The sequence below is a fragment of the Magnolia sinica genome, chromosome 14, assembly GCF_029962835.1.
Source record: "Magnolia sinica isolate HGM2019 chromosome 14, MsV1, whole genome shotgun sequence".
NCBI lineage: Eukaryota > Viridiplantae > Streptophyta > Magnoliopsida > Magnoliales > Magnoliaceae > Magnolia > Magnolia sinica.
This window is the reverse complement of record NC_080586.1, coordinates 17,002,859-17,024,915: the sequence shown is the minus strand read 5'-3', so window position 1 is coordinate 17,024,915 and position 22,057 is coordinate 17,002,859. Positions and strand designations below refer to the sequence as shown.

The window sequence follows — 22,057 nt, the reverse complement described above, 5'->3', positions numbered from 1 at the left end:
ACTGGTATTACTTCGCATTGCATTTGCATCGGCTGTATAAGCCTTATATTGCATCGCCTTGGTATAGCGCCTAGTACTTATTGCATTACGGTACTCATTGTGTTATATAGCCTTGGTATTGCTTCCTGCATGATTGTACTACCTTGGTATAGTTCCTTCCGTTCAGCCTTGGTAAGGCTAGTGGTATTGGTATTGATTATGACTCCCTCCTACATTCTCCATCTTCTTCTGAGCACCATTGTCACACACTTCCACCACCCTCTAACTTTCTATAAGCTTATGTACGATTGATGCATGTAAGGGATCCTAGGTCGGCATCGTAGCAGCTGAGCTTGGATTAGAGTTGTGCCGAGGACCCCCAGTGTTGCAGATATTCTTCCTACTTCATTATTAGATGCATTTCTTTTCAGCTATGTACTTGTAAAAGTTCAAATTTATAATGGATTTTGTAATGTGTCCTTTTGTTATTTCTTAAATTTACTTGTTGTGATCTTCAGTATGCTCATATTGAAAATGGTTATACGATTATGGAAATCCTCCTTGTGGGATCTTAGGATCGGAACCTGCCTCAAGAGCCAAGAATGGGGTACTACGGAGGCTGTTGTGGCTAGAACCAGCTATTGGGTTCGTTGTGAGTCCTGTTACCGAGTTTGGGACGTCATAAATTAATATAAGAAATGTCATAAGTACCACAAATAATTACTCATCCATCATCAATGCATATGCCATAATTCACCATCCATTAAATCATAACTATTATTTCAACCAAGAACTCACCATCATCATTATCATATTACCAAACATGTATCATTATCTCAATCATTACTAGGTGCGTCCCACCTAGTGCGAGTTCCACATTGACCTTGGACTACACGTAAGGCATGGGGTTGTATAGGTCAAGTGTGAGTCCTACTTGGTATACCAATAGACCATCTCAAAGGTATAAACGTCCAACCACAAGGCTTTCAATGGTGTGAATCTGATTCCACAACTAAGTGAGCCCCACATATTCCACCATCAACTAGAAACAATACACAATCTCAAACATAAAAGACAACATGCTAACATCTTTCATGTCATACATCATATTGGGCCCACTCGCCACTTACACAACAAACCATGAAAAAACTCAATTATCTAGTTTATGCATTGTAAAATAAGCCTCGCTAAGCTTGGTCCACTTGACTAAAGGTAATATGCAAGACATGTTGCCCAGTAGACAATGGGCCTGTCCAACGGGCTCAAGGAAGGTTACCGTTGTGGGCTTCTCACTCCCCAACGATTTCTCTTAATGTTGGGCCTACTTAGGCCTTAGGGTCGCATCATTTAGATGGGTCCAAGGCCACATATATCATAAGAGAACATTTGGACAATAAGATCTCTCCACTAAATATTTTTCAATTTATATAACACCCATTTACAAAACATACTAGATGGACCTCATTACATGAAAGGTAAGGCCCATATAACATAACCCATACTAGATGACCCACATAAGGTTTTGAGCCCAACAACACATGGGAGTTCTTTTTTCAGAGTTTTGATGCTGCATTAAATTCTTTAGGAAGGTGGTGGACCCTATTGACGTGGCCCCACATAAATTTTACATCAAACAGATTTTTTATGCAATGTTGGTTTCTGGACATCTTCAATTCAAATTTATGATAATGTGGGACCCACATCTTGTGAAAGGAAGGATCCATCTGGTATCTCTATGTGTGAGCTTTAAAAGGTATAAGGCGAGCCTCATTGGATGGGTGTATACAATTTATAGTGATGTCCAAACATGGGTACTTAGAGGAATTGTGCAGGAAACACGATGCAGAATTAGTTTTGACCCGATCTTGAGTATGTCCCATGATCACAAGGGACCACCGTTCAGTGTCCTGTCAGGTACCCTTGGTATTACTATATATGTACTTCAAAAATTATAATCCGAGACCAACTGATTGTGCACACATAATATTTGGTATAGGGCCAAACATAGGTATTTTAATTTTCTTGACAACTGTGTCTTGCCCCATTTTGGGATCTACTCCCTGATCATATGAGGTCTGATTTGGCCCAATTACAATAAAATTTCTCTATTCATTGGTATAGCTTAAAGGTTCCAAGTGGTATCCTACTCATATCTTGTGCGTGGGGTCCACTACAAAGGCTCAAAGTTCGTACAAGACACAAATAATCAAACAGTTTTCCATAATGGAGTCTATCACATCTTAGGGCCCAATTTCCAAACACTTGGGGATCATTCCTGACAAAAAGGTGGGGCATCTCAGCTTAATTATATAATTACTAAACATCTCTTAAATTAGGACCCTTAAATTCAAAGTTTGAGGCCCACCACAAAGTGTCAAAGATGTCTACGTGCAGTGCAGTTAGATACTTAGAAAATTTCAACAAATAGAAAGTGCAAATGATATTTCAACATACACAGCAAGTAGCACATGAAATATATTGATCAAATCTCTATGATCAGATTCTCTGTTAGAAAATCCAAGTCAATAGATGCTTTTATAATACATCATTTAGGATATATGTAGGTTTCCAACCATGTAAGGCCTCGGATCCATTTGGACCACACATAGCAATTCAAGGTTTATCCTTATAGGAGTATCCATCGGTCCAGAGTTTTCTAAATTCTATCAAGAAAGAATATGACCATAGGGACCATACATATGATTATTACCTATCTTAAGTGAAAAAATATCAATTATATCTGACTGTTGGAATCACAGATATGGCCTACACTAAAATGGTCATAACAAGCTCTCAGATACATTTTCATATAAGGCCAAGATCTTAGCCATCCGAACTCTGATTGAGGCGTCTTATATACCTTTGGAAAGTTACTTCGATTTTCTACGAAGCCAACAGAATATATATTTCTATTGGGTTTAATAAAGGGACCACAAGTGGGTCATTATTTTGGCATATCGGAACCCTCTGTGTTTTGTTGGACAACATCCAAGTTAATGACAAGGATGATTGGATTGTTAGATGACCACGAAATCTGGTCCAGATTTAGCTCATATTGTGGTTCATATGATTCCCAAGTTTCAACTCAGATCTTAGTCTGGTTGATTTTATACGAATTTTACAAGTTTCCGTCCAGATATAAAAACGGGATTACATGTGAAGGGTGTGGAGATAATGTTCATCATGGTGGGCCATACTGACGTGGGCCACTTGCTGACCACCATATCTATTAATATATGAACTCATGGGGCTCCACACCATTGGACCCCACACATATCAAGAAATTAAAAAGGAAGAAAGAGGATGGTGAGGAAGATGGAAGGAGGGATGCAGACTCACCTCAAATGGATGGATGGTTGGATGATGATTTGTGGTCCACTCCCTCTAGGATTGATGATGGGCCACACCTTGGCCTCTCTCTTACTCTCTTTTAAAATCTTGGAATTTTCTAAGTATAGGAAAAGAATGAGTGTAAGAGATCTCCTACTCTTATATAGGGAATTGGGGGTTGAGGTGGCAAGATGATTTGGCAAGTTTATAACTTCGTCATTGGACCTAATAAGATACAAATAAAAAAACCTAGAGTTGTCATCTATAAAGGTAATAAAATACATTTTACTTCCTTTGTTTTGAGTTTCTTTTAAGTGACAAATATCAGAATGTATCAAGCTTAAGATTTTAGAATCCATATCGACAATTTGAAAGGGTTTCCTAATCAATTTTTCCTTACTACAATGAACACACTTACCATAAGAGAACTTGTCACTTAATTTTAGAATTAGATTTAACACACTTATCCTCTTTACATATTTAGGATTGATGTGACATAATCTACCATGCCAAACATTCACATTATGGACTCTAATAAAATAAGCAGAAGAAGAAGAAGAATCTTTATTCAAGTTAACATATATTTTATATATATCATCTACTTTATAAGCTTTCCCTCCAAACTTTCCATTCTTAGAAAAAAAACAACTTGCCTACATTTGGTAAAAGCTTTAATTCTAGCTTCATCAAGCAAGTGATGGGACACTAAATTCTTCCTTAGTTCTAGGACTATAGTACATCTTTAAGGGTGAGTTCTCGCCTCTTCTAGCAAGTAATGGGACACTAAATTCTTCCTTAGTTCTGAGACATTCAATTTATCTTTAAGGGTGAGTTCTTACCTAGAGGTGAACTTAAGAGTCACATATCCTTTTTCGGTGACTTTAATAGTTGCAATGTTAGCCATAGGAATAATTTGGTGATGTTGGTATGGCTCATAGGTGTTGAACCATACTGGTCCGACCCAACATGTCTTTTACCTCTTAAATCAAGCCACCATCCTTCATTCACATTGATAGCACATGTCTCCATGATAATAGCCACAAGTTTTCCTCTTCATCAGCTTTATTTGCTTCCACTATATAAGATTTAACATTTTTATTATTATTATTTTTTTTTTACGATGTCTGCAGTTCCTAGCAAAATGGCCCAAAACACCCCAACTTAGCCTTAACTTTCTTGAATTTTTTTTGTGGTGTTTTTGGATCATAATTTGATTTATTGTTAGAATTATTAGGTTTTTCTGGGTGTTGAATTTTGGTATCAACATTATGGACTTTAGGACAACTATCATCTTTACAATCTTGAAGACGAGCCTCCTCTTCAATACGAATGTCCACAATCAGTTTCTCCATTTTAAAACCATCATTTTTCCATCTAAGGTCCTTCCCGAATTACATACATAGAGGTGGTAACTTATTTATAATAGATGCTACTAAGTATTGCTCATTAACTTTAATGTCCTCTTGTAATACCTCATTGAAGAGGAGTTCGACTTCTTCTGTTTGCACCACAACAGATTTGTCGTCTACCACCATGTATCGGTTAAAACGACTTACTGCATATTTTTTAGATCCAACTGCCTCATTGCGACATGTTTTTTCCATGAGAGCATTCCAGATATCCTTAAACGATATGGTCACAACAAAGATCAAACATAGAGTTTGTCATACAATTTTGAATATGATCTTTACAGAGATCATCATCTTCTTTCAATTTCTTAAGTTTCCAGGACGGATAAGGTTCCATCAAGTTAGTATATGGTTCCTCCTTTAAGATGTACAGTAGTTTCTATTTTCTCAAGAGAAATTCAATTTTCTTCTCTCGCCTCTTAAAATTCAATCCATCAAACAAGTCTGTTGTTACAAAGGAGAGCGAGTGAGTCTTAAAGGAGGACATCAATAAAAGAATTCTCTTTTAATTTCTAAGTATAGATTAATAATAAATTACAAAATAATTCTAACAATCCAGTTAGAAGAAGTTAATGCAAATTAGACTTGTCAGGTCAGATAAATTAATTGAACCTAAGAGATCAAATGAATCTGATAAAGGCAGGATCAGAAAATTAGATGAATCTTATTAACAAATTAATCTGAAATCTAAAATAAAAAATCTAACATAACAATTACAAAGTAATTATAATTTGAAATAATAGATCTAACGTAACAATTGCAGAATAATTATAATATGAAATAACAGATCTAACATAACAATTGCAGAGTAATTATCATGGACCTGTGGATATTAGTAATTAAACATATTTGAAAGATAAGCAGGAAGATCTACAAATCTCGATCCAAGGGAAACAAATATGTACAAATTCAGTTCATAGATTAACAGATCTAGAATATTAATTCAAATATGTACATATCTGAAGTAGAGGGAAGCAGATCTGCACACGAAATTAGTTTTTTGCTCTCAATAGTCTTCAAATTGTTATTTCGATGTACAAAAATTAATAAGAAAAATTAAAGATGTATGAGTCTAATACCAGATTACACGACCTGAAATTCACATAATGAAAATGGAATGAAAGCACCTATATCAATGAATGAAGGAAAGGCTTAAATGATAGCAACAACAACAAAATTAGTGGAGGCGCGGATCCATGTTACTTTCCTGAAGACTATTCGCACCCTTTTGATGGCCTTGATGAGTGATATACAGTTCTCCTACAACAAAAAGTCTTTGGAATACAATCATTTGTCAATTGGAATGAACGACACAAACACCAAGTGGTTGATGCTCACTATACCTCCTCTTAAAATATTAATGGGGTTTTTTATTTCAGAAAGGAAGAGATAAAAAAAATTCCTTCGGAAAACTGCGCGGCTGCTTGATCTTTTAGCTTTTGTCATGCCCCAAATTCGGAACCCGGGAACTACTACTTCCCAAGTCCCGAACTCGAGTCGGAGCAACTTCCTCTCCACTTACCAAACTTAGTGAATGAGTAGAAAACTTACCGAACACCAAACCCAGCTCATGGTGAAGGAATTTTTTTCCTAGACGGTTAATCTGATTAGGCGGTACACATTTTTTTTACATGGTATCAACGCATATCGAAGAGATGAACCTATTCAACATATAACACATAATAGCATGCACAAGCTCAACAGTAATGAAGGAAACAATAGCAAACTCCAACAATTCTTACATGCATCCTGAAAAAGTGTAAGTCATATGTATGAGTAAACCATAACTCATTAGTCTACTGCATGCTAGGAGAAAAACACAGCTTATTAGGGCGCTCCTGTAAAGACATCCAAAACAACCATAGGCATGTTATCAACGGAGCATGTTATCATAGGTGAGCAGGTTATCAATTAAGCACGTCGTATAACTACACAAGTTATCATGAACATGACATCAATGTTAGGCATGCCAATTAACAAGCGACCATGAATCATGAGAATAGCTAATCATCGTGTATAAGATAATCAAATTCTACATTTTACGATAGGGCATACGATGGAAAGGTAATGGCAAAGCTGGCGTATGGAGTCAGGATGATAGTATGCGGTATCGCAAGCCGTGGGGTCCATCACAATGGGCTTCTATCCAAACCAGTCCCATACCTTATTTGGATAGCTAGACTCAATGTGGTAAAATCCTAATCTTAGGTTAGTTCTATACCCAACTGAAATTGTGGCCATTATAAATGTGCACATAATGATTTATTTTTACACCACCAGTCTGAGTAAATAGTGGATGAATGAATGCATAAGTCAAATGTTGAACATCCCTCATTTCTACGAGTACATCTCCACAACACATGATACATCCCCACTAGGAACCACGAACATTCCACACAGGGATAATCCACCATCCTCACATAAGAGTGGGACAACATCCCTCATCATCTGCTAGTACATCTCCACAATACAATACATCTCCATCAAAAATCGCAAACGTACCACACATCGGTAATGCACCATCCTCACATAAGAGTGGGTCAACATTTTCAAAAAGTAAAATATTGGGCGTGGCAACCCCTACCCATCTAGCCATCAACTTAAAAATGGGGGACCCTGATTTGTTCCACACTACCCGACCTCATCATTCAGAATACTACCCATCTCGACCCGACACACGACGGTAGGTAGGCTCGCCACACCTCTTCCCTTCCCTGTCCTGATAATGGAAAGGACTCTTGCACCTATCCTACTATGCTCACCCCCACACGACATATGATGAAAGAGGACCCGATTGGCCAATCTTAGCGGGTTTATTGGAGAATAGGTGTCTCCAATATCAGGATCTAAGCCTGCAGTGGCCATAGCGCACCCTTCTCAAACCTTCTCAATAATATCAATACTTGGGCCATCATAATGCCTCACACACAAACATCCGCTCATGAAATATGTCACCATGAAAGCCCATACAACCAAGTGCATGATCACAAAACCACATACATACCCCAACTCCTCTGGACTTTCATCCGGGCACAAGGACCAACACGAGGGCCTAAAAACTACCATACGGACCAACAAGAGGGCCCAAACATAGTACATTGATGCTTCTCATCCAATCATATGGACAAACACGATGGTCCAAATCAAAATAATATCCACAATCCCTCAACTCCTCTGGATCATGTCCAGGCATATGGAATAATACAAGGGCTTCAATTTTATGATGTGTTCATGCATGCATATAAAATGGATGCTCATGAATCAAATATTTATATCAAACTATCTAAGGCAAAATATATCAACTTGCCATGTTATGGCTCATGGATGCTAAATAGTAAACCCTTGGGGTCATAGTCCATTATCCATTGGGGATTTCCATGTGCACCCTTAATCCTTTCTTGATACGAGCTAGATCACGACCTTAGTACCTATAAGCAATAGCCCTTAACCTAGCCTAACTAACATTTAATCATCAATCTATAATCTGGTCTTATGAGATCCAACCATGTCTATAGGCTACACCATGCATGCCATGTCCATCACATATTGGCTGTATAACACATGCCATAACATTGTGTGTGTGCTACACATCACACATCATCCACATATCACAACACAACACATACCATAATCATCTCATGCCCTCATGGGCTTCACTTAACAATAGTGTCAATTGGCCAAATAGACCAGCAAGCTAACAATAACCAAAACATCCTTCCTTAACCATGGAAGTGGGCTCACTTGGCCTCTCATCTAATGGTTACTTGTAACCAGCTTACGTCCAAAGTTCCATGGCCAAGTAGGCTTTCATAAGCCTAAGGCACTAGGCCCAACACAAGAATAGCCAATGTTATACAAATGCCCATACATTTAAGTGTCTTCAATAGCACACTAAGGCCCTACACCTCTTCTCTTGTGAATACTTAAAAAATGGCCACCAGGGCTCACTTAGCATGCACATACATAAGGTGCATAGGTTATGGTGGTACACAAGTTCTCGCATGCATCATTATTATCATAAATATCATTCAATATCAAATTTATCCTCATAACATGTATCATGCAAGCATGTGCATGAAGTATATAACATACAGGGATTCACATGCATCATCAATATCATGGTCATCATCCATCACTATCATACATGCCTTAGGCATTAGGTGTCTATCATGCATGAGGTTATCCTTATGTTCACCAACATCATTTATTTATCACCATCCATACATCAAATAAAACATGGTTATGTTACCCACGTTATCATTATGACAATTAATATGTGCATTATTATCCCTTGGATATCAAGCATGGTGGTCAACTAGCATTTTTTGTTATTATATATATATATATATATATATATATTATCATCATTACTATGAGGATCATTTTTCACTTCATGATTAGTATAAGAAATGTCATAAGTACCACAAATAATTACTCATCTATCATCAATGCATATGCCAAAATTCACCATCCATTAAATCATATATATCATTTTAACCCACAACTCACCATCATCATTATCGTGTTACCACATATGTATCATCATCTCAACCATTACTACTGCATCCCACCTAGTGTGAGTTCCACATTGACCTTGGACTACACGCAAGGCATGTGGTCGTATAGGTCAAGTGTGAGTCACACTTGGTGAACCAATAGGCCAACTCAAAGGTATAAACTTCCAACTACGAGGCTTTCAATGGTGTGGATCTAATTTCACAATTAAGTGAGCCCCACATATTCCATCATCAACTAGAAACAATGCATAATCTCAAACATAAAGGACAACATGCTAACATCTTTCATGTCATACATCATATTGGGCCCACTAGCCACATACACAACAAACCAAGAAAAAGCCCAACTATCCAGTTTATGCATTTTAAAATAAGTCTCGCTAAGCATGGTTTACTTGACTAGAGGTAGTGTGCAAGGCACGCTACCCAATAGGCATAAGGTCACCATTGTGGGCTTCTCATTCCCCAACAATTTCTCTTAGTGTTGGGGCCACTTGGGCCTTAGGGTTGCATCATTTAGATGGGCCCAAGGCTACCTATCTCTTAAAAGAACATGTAGACAACAAGATCTCTCCACTAAATATTTTTCAATTTATATAACACCCATTTACAAAACATGCTAGGTGGACCTCATTACATAAAAGGTAAGGCCCATACAAGATAGCCCATGCTAGATAGGCCACATAAGGTTTTGAGCCTAACAACACCTGGGAACTATTTTTCAGAGTTTAGATGCTGCATTAAATGCTTTGGGAAGGTGCTAGACCCCACTGACGTGGCTCCACATAAATTTTACGTCAAACAATTTTATTTTTTTTAATGCAATGTTGGTTTCTCGCCTTCTTCAATTCAGATTTATGATCATATGGGACCCACATCTGGTGAAAGGAATGATCCATCTGGTAGCTTTATGTATAGGCTTTCAAAGGTTGGGTGTATACAATTTACAGTGATGTCCCAACTATGAGTACTTGGAGGAAATTTGTGGGAAATATTGTAGAATTAGTTTTGACCCGATTTTGAGTATGCCCCATGATCACAAGGGACCACCTTTCAGTGTATCGTCAAGTGCCCTTGTTAGTACTATATATGTACTTCAAAAAGTATAAAATGGGACTAACTGGTTGTGCACACATAATATTTGGTATGGGGCCAAACATAGGTATTTTAATTTTCTACACAATTGTGTCTTGCCCCATTTTAGGATCCACTCCCTGATCATGTGGGGTCCTCTTTGGACCAAGGAAATATTATTTCTCTATTAATTGGTATAGGTTAAAGGTTCAAGGTGGTTTCTTACTCATATCTTTTGCGTGGGGTCCAATACAAAGGCCAAATGGTACAAAACATAAAAATAATCAGACAGTTTTCAGCGATGGGGTCTGTCACAACTTAGGGCCCAATTTCCAAACACGTAAGGATCATTCCTGACAAAAAGGTGGGACATCTCATCTCACTGATATAAGGATTAAACATCCACCATAGTGGGACCCTTAAATACAAAGTGTGAGGCCCACCACAAGGTGTCAAAGAGGCCTACATGCAATGCAATCGGGTTTTTTAAGGGTTGCACATCATAAGGGGAGATCGGGCAATATTGTAATAAAAAAAGGTGAGTGGTGTACTCTATGGTTTTTATTATACTTAAGATCTTTGTCGATTTGTGTGGTGGTTTTCTCCCTCAAGAGTTTTTTACTTAAAATATCATGTATTCAGTACTTGATTGCTTTTGGTTTGGTCATCTACTTTATTATATTGTTCTATCTACGTTTATCGTGCTTCTGCAAAGTACACGAATTAACAGTGATGTTATATCCGAATTTCTAATACCTAAGGTTTGATCCGAATTTCTTGTGGCTCAGGTTTACATTGTGGCATGATAAGGAGCCGATTTACTCCAATACTAAGGTCACTAAGACCTAGAAGAAAAAATCACACAAATATCAACTTGATCCAAAACTTTTTGTGGCCCACAATAATTTTTTAACAGCATATTACAGTTCATGTACTATATAGTACACTTGAGACATGGATCAGCTTCATTTTTTATATCATGCGTTAAGATGAGTTTTTAATATGGATGGACGGTGTGAATGTAAGGCACACACATCATAGTGGGGCCCACATTTAGGGATCCCACCGACCTCGGTGGATGCCACATAAAATTTTAGACAAGTGGCAAGACCACATATAGGGTCGGGACAAGATGAATCCCCTCTTAGTTGAATGGGTGGAGCAAGCTCAAAGTGTAAGAAGTATCATTGTCTTGATTTCCATATTCTCTTTCATAACATCGTTTGGGCCACCTAACCGTGGCCATCTAGAGTACTATTTATCTTCGATCTTAAAAATATTTTTTTTAGATAAAGATGATCAAGGATATGAAAGGACAAATATGGATTCAAATGGGTCGGGTCTGCCCAACAGATAATTGGATGCCCCTTATAGTACAAGAGAAATTGACCGTACTCGCCTCGAAGTTTGGACAAATTACCTAGAAAGCTACGACATTCGATATATCCTAAAAGTGGCCTTCTGATAAGCTTTTGAAAATTACTTGGACCAAAACGCCCCTGTCCTTGTTTCAGTAGTTGTACGATTTTTTAGGGAATAAGAAGTTACGTCATATTTAACGCCAATAAAGTGATGTGTATGGAACTTTATTTTGCGCATGGGCAAGGACCAGACTCATAGGGCCCACATTGATGTATGTGTATAATCTATGTCACCCATCCTTCTTGTCGTGTCATTTTAGGGCTAGGGCCCAAATATCAACCTGATCTAAGGCTCATATGGGTCATGTAATAGAAAATAATGGTGACAATGGAACCCACTGTTGAAACTTTTCAGGCTCACTGTGATGTTTGTTAGAAGTGAACACTGCCTAAGTCAGGACTTTGGGTCCACGACGAGCAGGCCGACAAGGTGGATGGAACGGATCACCCCATTGTGAGCCTTAGGCTATTGTACCAATGGCTATCCTTTCATTTGGTAGTAAAGGAAGTGAACATGTAACAACTGCGACCCATATCACATGAGAACCATGACCCATATAACATGATAACTACAACCCACGACAACCACGACCTATATAACATGACAACCATGACCTATAACAACTACGACCCTTACCACATTACAACCACGACCCATATAACATAACAACCATGACCCATATAATATGACATTCACGACCCATATAACATGAGAACCACGACCCATATAATATGATAACTACGATCCATGACAACTGCAACCCACGACAACCACGATCCATGACAACTACGACCCATGACAACCAGAACCCATATAACATCACAACCACGACCAACTTTCCAGGCTCACTGTGATGTTCGTCAGAAGTGGACACTACCCAAGTCAGGACTTTTTGGGCCCACGGCGAGCAGGCCGACAAGGTGGACGGAACAGATCACCCCATTATGGGCCTTAGGCTATTATACTAATGGCTATCCTTTCATTTGATATTAAAGGAAGTGAACATGTAACAACTGTGACCCATATCACATGAGAACCACGACCCATATAACATGATAACTATGACCCACGACAACCATGACCCATATAACATGACAACCACGACCTAAAACAACTACGACCCTTACCACATTACCACCACGACCCATATAACATGACAACCACGACCCATAGAATTTGACAATCACGCCTCATATAACATGAGAACCACGACCCATATAACATGATAACTACGATCCATGACAACTACGACACATGACAACCACAATCCATGACAACTACGACCCATGACAACCATGACCCATATAACATCACAACCACAACCACTTTCCAGGCTTACTGTGATGTTTGTTAGAAGTGGACATTGCCCAAGTCAGGACTTTTTGGGCCCACGACAAGTTGGCCGACAAGGTGGATGGAACGGATCACCCCATTATGGGCCTTAGGCTATTGTACCAATGACTATCCTTTCATTTGGTAGTAAAGGAAGTGAACTTGTAACAATTGCGACCCATATCACATAAGAATCATGACCCATATAACATGATAATTACGACCCACGACAACCACAACCCATATAACATGACAACCCGACCCATAACAACTACGACCCTTACCACATTACAACTACGACCAATATAACATGACAATCATGACCCATATAATATGACAATCACCACCCATATAACATGATAACCACGACCCATATAATATGACAATCACCACCCATATAACATGAGAACCACAACCCATATAACATGATAACTACGATTCATGACAACTATGACCCATGAAAACCACGACCCATATAACATCACAACCACGACCCATATAACATGACAACTGCGACCCATGAAAACTATGACCCTTACTGATGTATGTGTATAATCCATGTCGCCCATCCTTTTTGTCGTGTCATTTTAGGGTTAGGGCCCAAATATCAGCCTGATCCAGTGCTCGTTTGGGTCGCATAATAGAAAATAATGGTGATAGTGGCATCTACTCTTGAAACTTTCTAGGCTCACTGTGATGTTTGTTAGAAGTGAACATTGCCCAAATCAATACTTTTTGGGCCCATGATGAGTTGACCGACAAGGTGGATGGAATAGATCACTCCATTGTGAGCCTTAGGCTATTGTACCAATGGCTATCCTTTCATTTCACTACCAGAAAAATGGGCAAAGGCTACGGATAAAAGCCGTAGCTAAAGGACTATAGCTACGGTTAAAGTCCGTAGCATGACTGTAGCCATTGGTACCGTAGCCGTAGGTCTTACAGCTATGGCTACGGATTTAATCCGTAGCTATAGAGACAATAGGTACGGATTAAATCCGTAGCAATACTTTCCATAGCTTAAAGTATATATAGCTACGGATTATATCTGTAGCTAAAAGTACAACAAGAACCATAGCAATAGGCTAAAATTAAAAACAGCTACAGTTTCCAGATAAAGGACTACGATTAATAGCCGTAGCTAATGCTTATTTTTATTTAAATAAAATATAATAATGGCATCTCTTTCCATTGTACATGCTCTAATGGATCATTCATTCATTCATTCAAATACAATTATTCATTCTAATCAAACTTCACAACTAAATCATTCATTCATTCAATCAAACACAATCCTCCATTCATTTAATCAAATACAATCATTCATTTTAATCCATTCACAAAATTGTACAATACCAACATAATAGTTATATGTCTATTTAAAGTTTTCATTGACAGCAAGATCCAATGCCTTCTCGCAGCCAAATAGCTTCTCAACAATCGCAAGCGAGAACTCCATGGATGTGCCTCTACTGGTTATCAATTTGCCATCAACTAACACCCTATTCTCAGCTTCGCTTTAATCTAAAAGCTTACTGCACATGGCTGAAAATAAATTTCATCATACAAACAAGTAGTTATATGAAAAAGCTATACCCCAAAACTGAAGAACTAAATTATAGAGAAAGACAACAATGAGATGACATAAAAAAGAAAGACAATACTTGGGAGCATACACTGATCTTCTCATTTCTGAACAAGTAAAATCTGCAACAGCCAAAGACAAAATAAAAAATTCAGCTATTTAAAATACCAACTAATATAGGTATAGCAATACCCACTAAATTTGCAAAAATTGACAAAGCTGTAGAGTTTAGATACATACGTCCTTCCCCTCAAACTTCTCATCAATGATCTCAGTAGCTTTCCTTCCAACTTCATTGAGGAATGGGGTCAATACCATTGATAACACAACAATGATTATAAGCAACTTGTTCAGCTCCAGTGGCAGTACTCCAAGCCTGCTCACAAAAGAGAATCATGACACAACATATTTGGAAATGATCAATAATCATGTACACTATCATGAAGATATATAGTGACTGACCTGTTTGCTAGTAAAAATACTACAAAACCAAACTCGCCTCCTTGTGATAGAAGTAGTCCAATTCGTACACTTTCTTAAAATGTTAATCCAACACAAGGACCTATCACAGTTATTATAAGTGTCTTGATGACAATTAGACCTGCCAAGAGTGAAAGTACATTTGGCCATTCTCGGAGAAGGAGCTGCATAGCAAAGAGCATTAGTTGTATAGAGAAAGCCTTGGGAGCAAATTGTAGCAAAATTTCTTCTACACATAAAAAGCACTTGATGCTATGCTCGTTATGCTACAAAATGAAAAATTCATCTTTTATTTTTATTTTTTTATTTTTTTTTAAAGACAGGATATAAAAGATGTAGAAACTTAGATGACTGCAACGCGGCTTAACTTCCCACAACCATTTTAGAAAATTCAAACTAGATAAAGATCACAGAAATGCGGATCTCAAGATTAGAGATGAATTTTGGTGATATTAGAATCGACATTAAACTAATATCTAAGGAAGATGCAAAATTGTGCAATATATAAAACCAAAAAAGAAAAACAAAAAAACCATAACATCTAATAAGACAACCATAACCACCTGATGATTGCAGTACAAATGAACATGATGAGAAATTTTCAACAGTCCAAATTCAACGAACAAAGCTCACTGATGTAATGTTTCAATGATCTGAACCATTTATATGATGGTTTTCAGAAAGGATGGAGGATATCCAAAATAAATAAATAAAAATCATAGATGGGACTATTCCAAACCTTTGGTTGTTTAACTCTTTTCCTTACTTGTCCAAGCCTTCGTTTGTGTCAGCCCTGTAGAGCTAAAGGCCAACTCCAGCCTGGCCCTGGCCCTAGTCCGGCCCATTGCCACCCTATGCCAAGCGAGCATGCATTTTGCTGTAGGTGATCAATTCTATGTGTATATCATGCAGCCGACTGTAGGTGATCAGTTCTATGAGCACATCCTCTAGTCCACCATTCTCAGAACATGTTGCAGTCCACCACTTCCAAAAGAATGTCCACAAGATTGTATCATTGCATCATCCATGAGACTGCCACTAGATACCGCATCCACGTAAAGAAAATAATCAAATGTCCAAATTAATGCAACATCCTCCAGAATTAACAAATTAGCCTTCATGAGATCAACAGCAGCTTTAACCAAAAGGAGCCCAACAAAATGTTCTTTTCTAATTTTCTAATTAATCAACCAAAAGGAGCCCAACAAGCATATGTATAATCAGGAACATTTTGGCACCTGGTGTTGCTGATCCTCATGGCACTTGGCATGACTGCAAGCTTGAGATAAAGCAAACTTTCTAGATAAAGAACATTTTGGCACCTGCTGTTGCTAATCCTCATGGCACTTGGCATGACTGCAAGCTTGATATAAAGCAGTGTTTTTCCAGTCAACTTGAAACAATGAAAGGTCTACTCTATACACTTTAAGGAATTGCTATCTAACTGTGAATGCTTCCATACATGGGCAAATTTTCAACTAATTAAGAAGATTTTTTTTCCTGATTTTTTATTCAAAAATGGGATTTGAAATCGTAGCATTTGCAAAATGATGCAAAAATGAATCATGGTCTAAAGAACAAGAAATGAACCATGTTGTTCTCTTTCTTCATGGGAGGCAGACTTCTTTAGACGCAGTTTTATTGTTGATTGTCTTTTCCTTCTGACACCCTAATTAAATTCAAAACCACAATTTTTGAAATTTTAACAACTAAAGTTCAATAGAGTGGAAATAATGGAAACTGAAATTAACTTCCCTATCATTGGTACAAAGAGATGAGCTCCACACTTCAGTTACTTCGGAAATTAACTTCCGACTACCACCATGATGTTTTTTTAGCCATCCAATCTGTTCATAAGGTCACACAAACCAGGATGAAGGGAAAACACAAATATCAGCTTGATCCAAAACTTTGGCAGCCCCAAGATTTAATAAGTACAATTACAAACTCCTCTATCAAACAGCAATAAAGAATAGCAAAAGTTACTAAAAAAATATCCACATCAAATTCAAATAAGAGAGTAATAAACAAAGTTGCTGCATTCATAAGAGAAAAATGGAGAAAAAAAACACATCACAGAAGCTGATCGATTCAACGATCATGCATACAACCTGCTGCATTCAATCGCAGCAATGTAATGATATGCAGTGACCATCTATCTGGTACCATCAAATTCAGATTCCGGATTGTGATGAGTAGATATTATGAGAAGATGGTAATGCCTTTTGGGTTGTCGAATGCATCGACATAGGAGACGTTCTCAGCCAGGAAACAATATGCAAACTTGAGAGAGTGCCACTTGACAACAAATGCCATGTGGTTTGCGTGTGTATCTGTTTCAGCTTAAAAACAAGATAAATCCAAAGATCATATTGCTTATAACATCAGAAAAAAAAAGTGAGCACAGGCTGCCCACCATCAAAACCCTTCAGATGTGTGTAGCCGCACACTTTATAGCCACTTAATGTGGGGCCGATGAAGCCATGGCCTTCATTTTCAATTCAGCATCACTCTTCCCACCAAGGGAATTGCCAACGTTCACGAATAGATCTAAAATCACCATCAAATAGAATCTTGTCACGAATAGGTGTGTGTTTGATGGACCAAAGATCGGCACCTTAAGAACTAGAGCTAGCAATGCGTGGTATCCCCACATGTGTGGAGGCAGTATTTGTGCTCATCTGGCGGTGCATCTTGCGGGCCTGATCATTCTTTTGGTAATCTCTCATCAGCTAGAATTTCATTACTGGTGGCATAAGTTCTCAATGGGGACATGCAACACTACCTAGAAGGTTAGATGAGGGACGTAGTAAAGGAAAGTGGCCGTCAACCACATTAGAGGATTGCATGGACTAGGTGGGCCCCAAGAGTCTCAATGGCCCTTCAAATCTTTAGTTGAGAAGCATTCTCAATGTGGTCTGAATTTATGCATCTTTAGCAGTTGGTGTAGATTTACAATCTATGAATGAGATTTTGGTCGGAGAAGGCCCATTTGGCTCAGTCAATGCAACAATCATATCAGGAATATCATTGTGTTAAATATATATATATATTCAGATGTAAGACTTTGCATGATTAACTTTTCAACAGAAATCAGAGTTATGTTTAAAGGACTTTCCACCAATCACCCATTCAAGCTAGTGGACCAAAACATACCATCCATCATCCGAATTACAAGGTGATATTCACTTCTTCATGGTTACATTGACACTAACATCATCTATTGTGATATGTAAAGTATTAATATGATTCCCCAATTCTTAAACTTCAAACCATATGAAGTTCCTTTTTTGTCATTTCTAATTTTTCACTACCTCTGATTCTCTCTTTAGCAAATCACATTCTTTCGCCTCGAGTTTCCTGCCGAATCTCCAAGTCCTCTCCTATCCTCGTGGTTTGACATAGTTGATAATTTCTCTACATCGTACTTGTACAGTACATTTGGTTTTTTAAAAAAATATATATATAAAAAACTCAAACTCCTAACCAATTAATTCCCAAGTCTTAGAAGCCCTGACTAGCATCAGCCCAAAACAGAGAGATAGCAGAGGTTTCGTAAGGCTCTTGTTGCATTGAAGGGAGAGAAAGAGAGATGGTGCTAGTTGCGTTGGAGGGAGAGAGATGGCGTTGGTTACATTAGAGGGAGAGGCAAGAGAGGCTGAGAGAGCTGACGTGCATTGTGCAACGGTGTTTGGTGTTGGTCACGATGGAGGAAGATGTGAGAGAGAGAGAGGGGGGGAATGAGAGAGTACTTCGTGAGAGGTATGCGTGTGAGTGAGGCTGCGTGTACGAGAGAGTCTATATCTCACTTCTATTACTCGCACAATGCGCGCTCTCTCTCCAACGAGAATTCCACCCAAATCCCAACCGTTCCATACATCCAACGGCTGTGGATGAGGTGCGCATGTACTTCATGGACTCCTATGCTTTCCATTATATTAAATTACATTAGGTGTGTGATTTACCACAGACAACCTCCCAACAGTTTCATCTTCTCATTACCAGAAAATCATTTAGTAGAAATTAAAAAAGCACATATAAGCCAATTTGAAGTCTATATTAAGATTGCATTTGAACAGGTTTTGGAAGGACAGGTAGATTGTTCAGCAGCCTTTACAACTTATCAGTTCAGAAAGATTAACAGCTATGAGACAGTCAATAACCAAATTGTTTGGACTCCTATTTCAAAAGAAACATGATAGGTTATGAGAAGGAGCTCATTACTCTGTTGAGGGTTAGATCTCTCAAGACAGGACAAAATGATATAGAAATGGTTGTCTTCTGGGAATTTTTCATAAAATCCATCTATGGGAAATTGGATGGAAGGGGATACCCTGCATTAAAAAGGCATCATGTTTAGAAATGCAAGGAAAGCAGATTCGGCAATAAAGAGGACTATTCCTTTTCCGTTAAAGGGAACCAAAATCGCAATTCCACTTGTTGACGTGAAAGCGATAGAAATTTCTGGATGAAATCAATTCCACCGGACTACGATTTCAAGACTCCCAAACACATACAATATTGGTGCAGCCAAACGGGTATTAAAAAATAAAAACAAATAAAAAAAGAGGGCAAAACAAATAAATAGAATAAATTAAACATGTTGCATCTTACTCATAGTCATATCCATCATGTCATATGCAATATAGGTATGCCAGTGGACTTGAAGAATCTGGGGCATTTGTTAATTGTTAGTTTCTCTACCCCTATGGTTTTTTATTTTTTTATTTTTTATTGGGTGAATCAGATTTTGTTGCCCTATAGTTGATACTTCTTGATTCATCCTCTTTACCGGTTAGTTGTAAATCAACATTTTCTCTCTTTAGAAGAATATTAGAGTTTGTTGAGGAGAGTTTACTTGTTGTTTTGAATAAGAAAAGTTAGAAGGCAGTTATAAACAGAATTTGGTTTATTTTCTGCAACTTTTTGATTCAGATCCTGTATTTTTCTTGTATGAGGTTTTGAGCTGCACCAATGTTGCAAGTGAGGTTTAAAATCAGATTGTTCACCATCACCTATTAACTGAATTAGAAGACTTTCACTTATTGAAGCCTGGATTGTTTGCAATGTGGATTTCCAATTGTCTGGAATAATCAAAGTTCACCACTGTTAGCATGTACTGCATGGGGCCTGATAACATCTATAGGTGATATTTAGTCTTGGCTATATCTGCAGTAAGACCAGAAATTTAAACGGTTGGATTGAAATATGTGCGTGCATGAGCAGATTTATCAAACTCAAGCAGAGTACCATACAATTCATGAAGGGAAGATAGTAAGACAGTGATAACAGACAGTAAAATTCATATGTAAGAAGAAACTTGAAGAACCAAAGAGACTGAGCACAACACCAGCAGGCAGCAAACCTTCAGCCTTGTACTAGAGTCAACGGAATTATCCCATCTCCAATACTCCTACCATGAAAAAAATAAAGCTACAAAAACTTCATTCTAATTAGTGTGTGTTGCTACGAGCCATATTTATGGAGGTGACTGCATAGTTTCCTTTTCGCTTCACAAAACTACACTTTCCAGGGGCAACAAATAAAGCCTTCTAATACAGCTGGACTTTCTAAGATACTGTAGTAATCAAATAAGGAAATGTTCATAATAGAGTTTCTAAAATAAAATCATGCATATAAAAACTACTTAGATAGGAATTCCTACCACATGTGATTAAGTGGACCCCGTTTGGTCATTTTCTTGTGCATACATATGAAACATGGGTGTCTGGGTGAGGTGCGGTTGCATCACACACCATTCCACTATTTTTGGGGCAACACAGAAAAATGGAAAGTGCATTAACCAGTCCCCTTTCCTTCCCAAAATCAATATTCAAAATAGTTCATCCAGGGAATTATTCAAATAAATGTTTGGAATCCTTCTATACATTTGCACCTAATAGAATATGAAATTTTAAAAAAAGAAAAAGAAAAAAAAAAGAAAAGAGGAAACAGAACAACAGTCAGAATTCAAACATCTTCTGAGAAATGAACTCCAACGCATGCAAAACCAAAGAATATAGATATTCCACTTTCTGACTATACACCCGAATCGAACCTTGAATAAGTAGAGCAGCTACAAAATAGGAAAATGAAATTTTTCAAAAGAACCCCCTTGACGGAATGAGAAATCATGGAAAAAGCAATGAGAACAAAGGGGATCCGAATAAGAACGGGAACTTCGGCAAAATTCACGGAGGGGTGGCCGCCTTCATCTTTAGTCGTGATTTCTTTGAAACAGATCTTGAGAAGATAGTCATCGAGGTTCATGGCGAGATCAACGGCCCAGTTCGATTTAGGGTCGCGATTGGGCTACAGGATGCGGAAACTAGAGCCATTGGCGCTGCCGTGCTCTTCTTTTTCTGTCATCTTTGGTGGGACGGCTGCCGATGCGATTCCATGGACTGTTAGTTGAATGCCATTTCTGAAAGAAACCCTAGATATGGAATGGAGTGGGAGAAACAAGAGAGCTGGAATTGGGCAATCAGGGTTTTGAAAATGAAACCCTAGAAAAATGCGGGAGAGAGACAGGGAGATATGGTTGAAATGGGGCTGGAAGAGAGAGAGAGAGAGAGAGAGAGAGAGAGAGAGAGAGAGTCGGGACAAAGAGAGATGGTGCGGGAGATGGAGAGAGAGAAAATGGGCGCTGGAGATCGAGAGAGAGAGAGAGAGAAGAGGCGCGGGAGATCGAGAGTGAGAGAGAAAGGGACGGACATGGGAGGGAATGGGGTTTTTCCCTAAAGAGGGGAGGGAAAGAATGAAACATTTCGTGAGAGGTTTCGTGAGAAGGGGAAAAGAAAAAGGAGAGCGCGATTTCCGCATTTTGTACCTGCTACGGCCCTGCTACGGTCTAAAATCGTAGCTAAAAGCCCCTTGGCCATAGCCATCGTGTAGTCCATCGTAGCCCCTCCACGTTCACACGTCTGGCG

General features: G+C 38.3%; 1 long non-coding RNA gene across 1 annotated transcript; it reads right to left on the bottom strand.

Moving 5' to 3' along the window:
- Positions 1-16,517: 16,517 nt before the first annotated feature.
- LOC131225724 (uncharacterized) lies at positions 16,518-21,245 on the bottom strand. Its single transcript, XR_009161498.1, has 2 exons — positions 21,105-21,245; positions 16,518-16,975 (listed from the first exon to the last, which is right to left on the bottom strand). It is a non-coding gene; the product is annotated as an uncharacterized LOC131225724 (long non-coding RNA).
- Between the last annotated feature and the right edge of the window lie 812 nt (positions 21,246-22,057).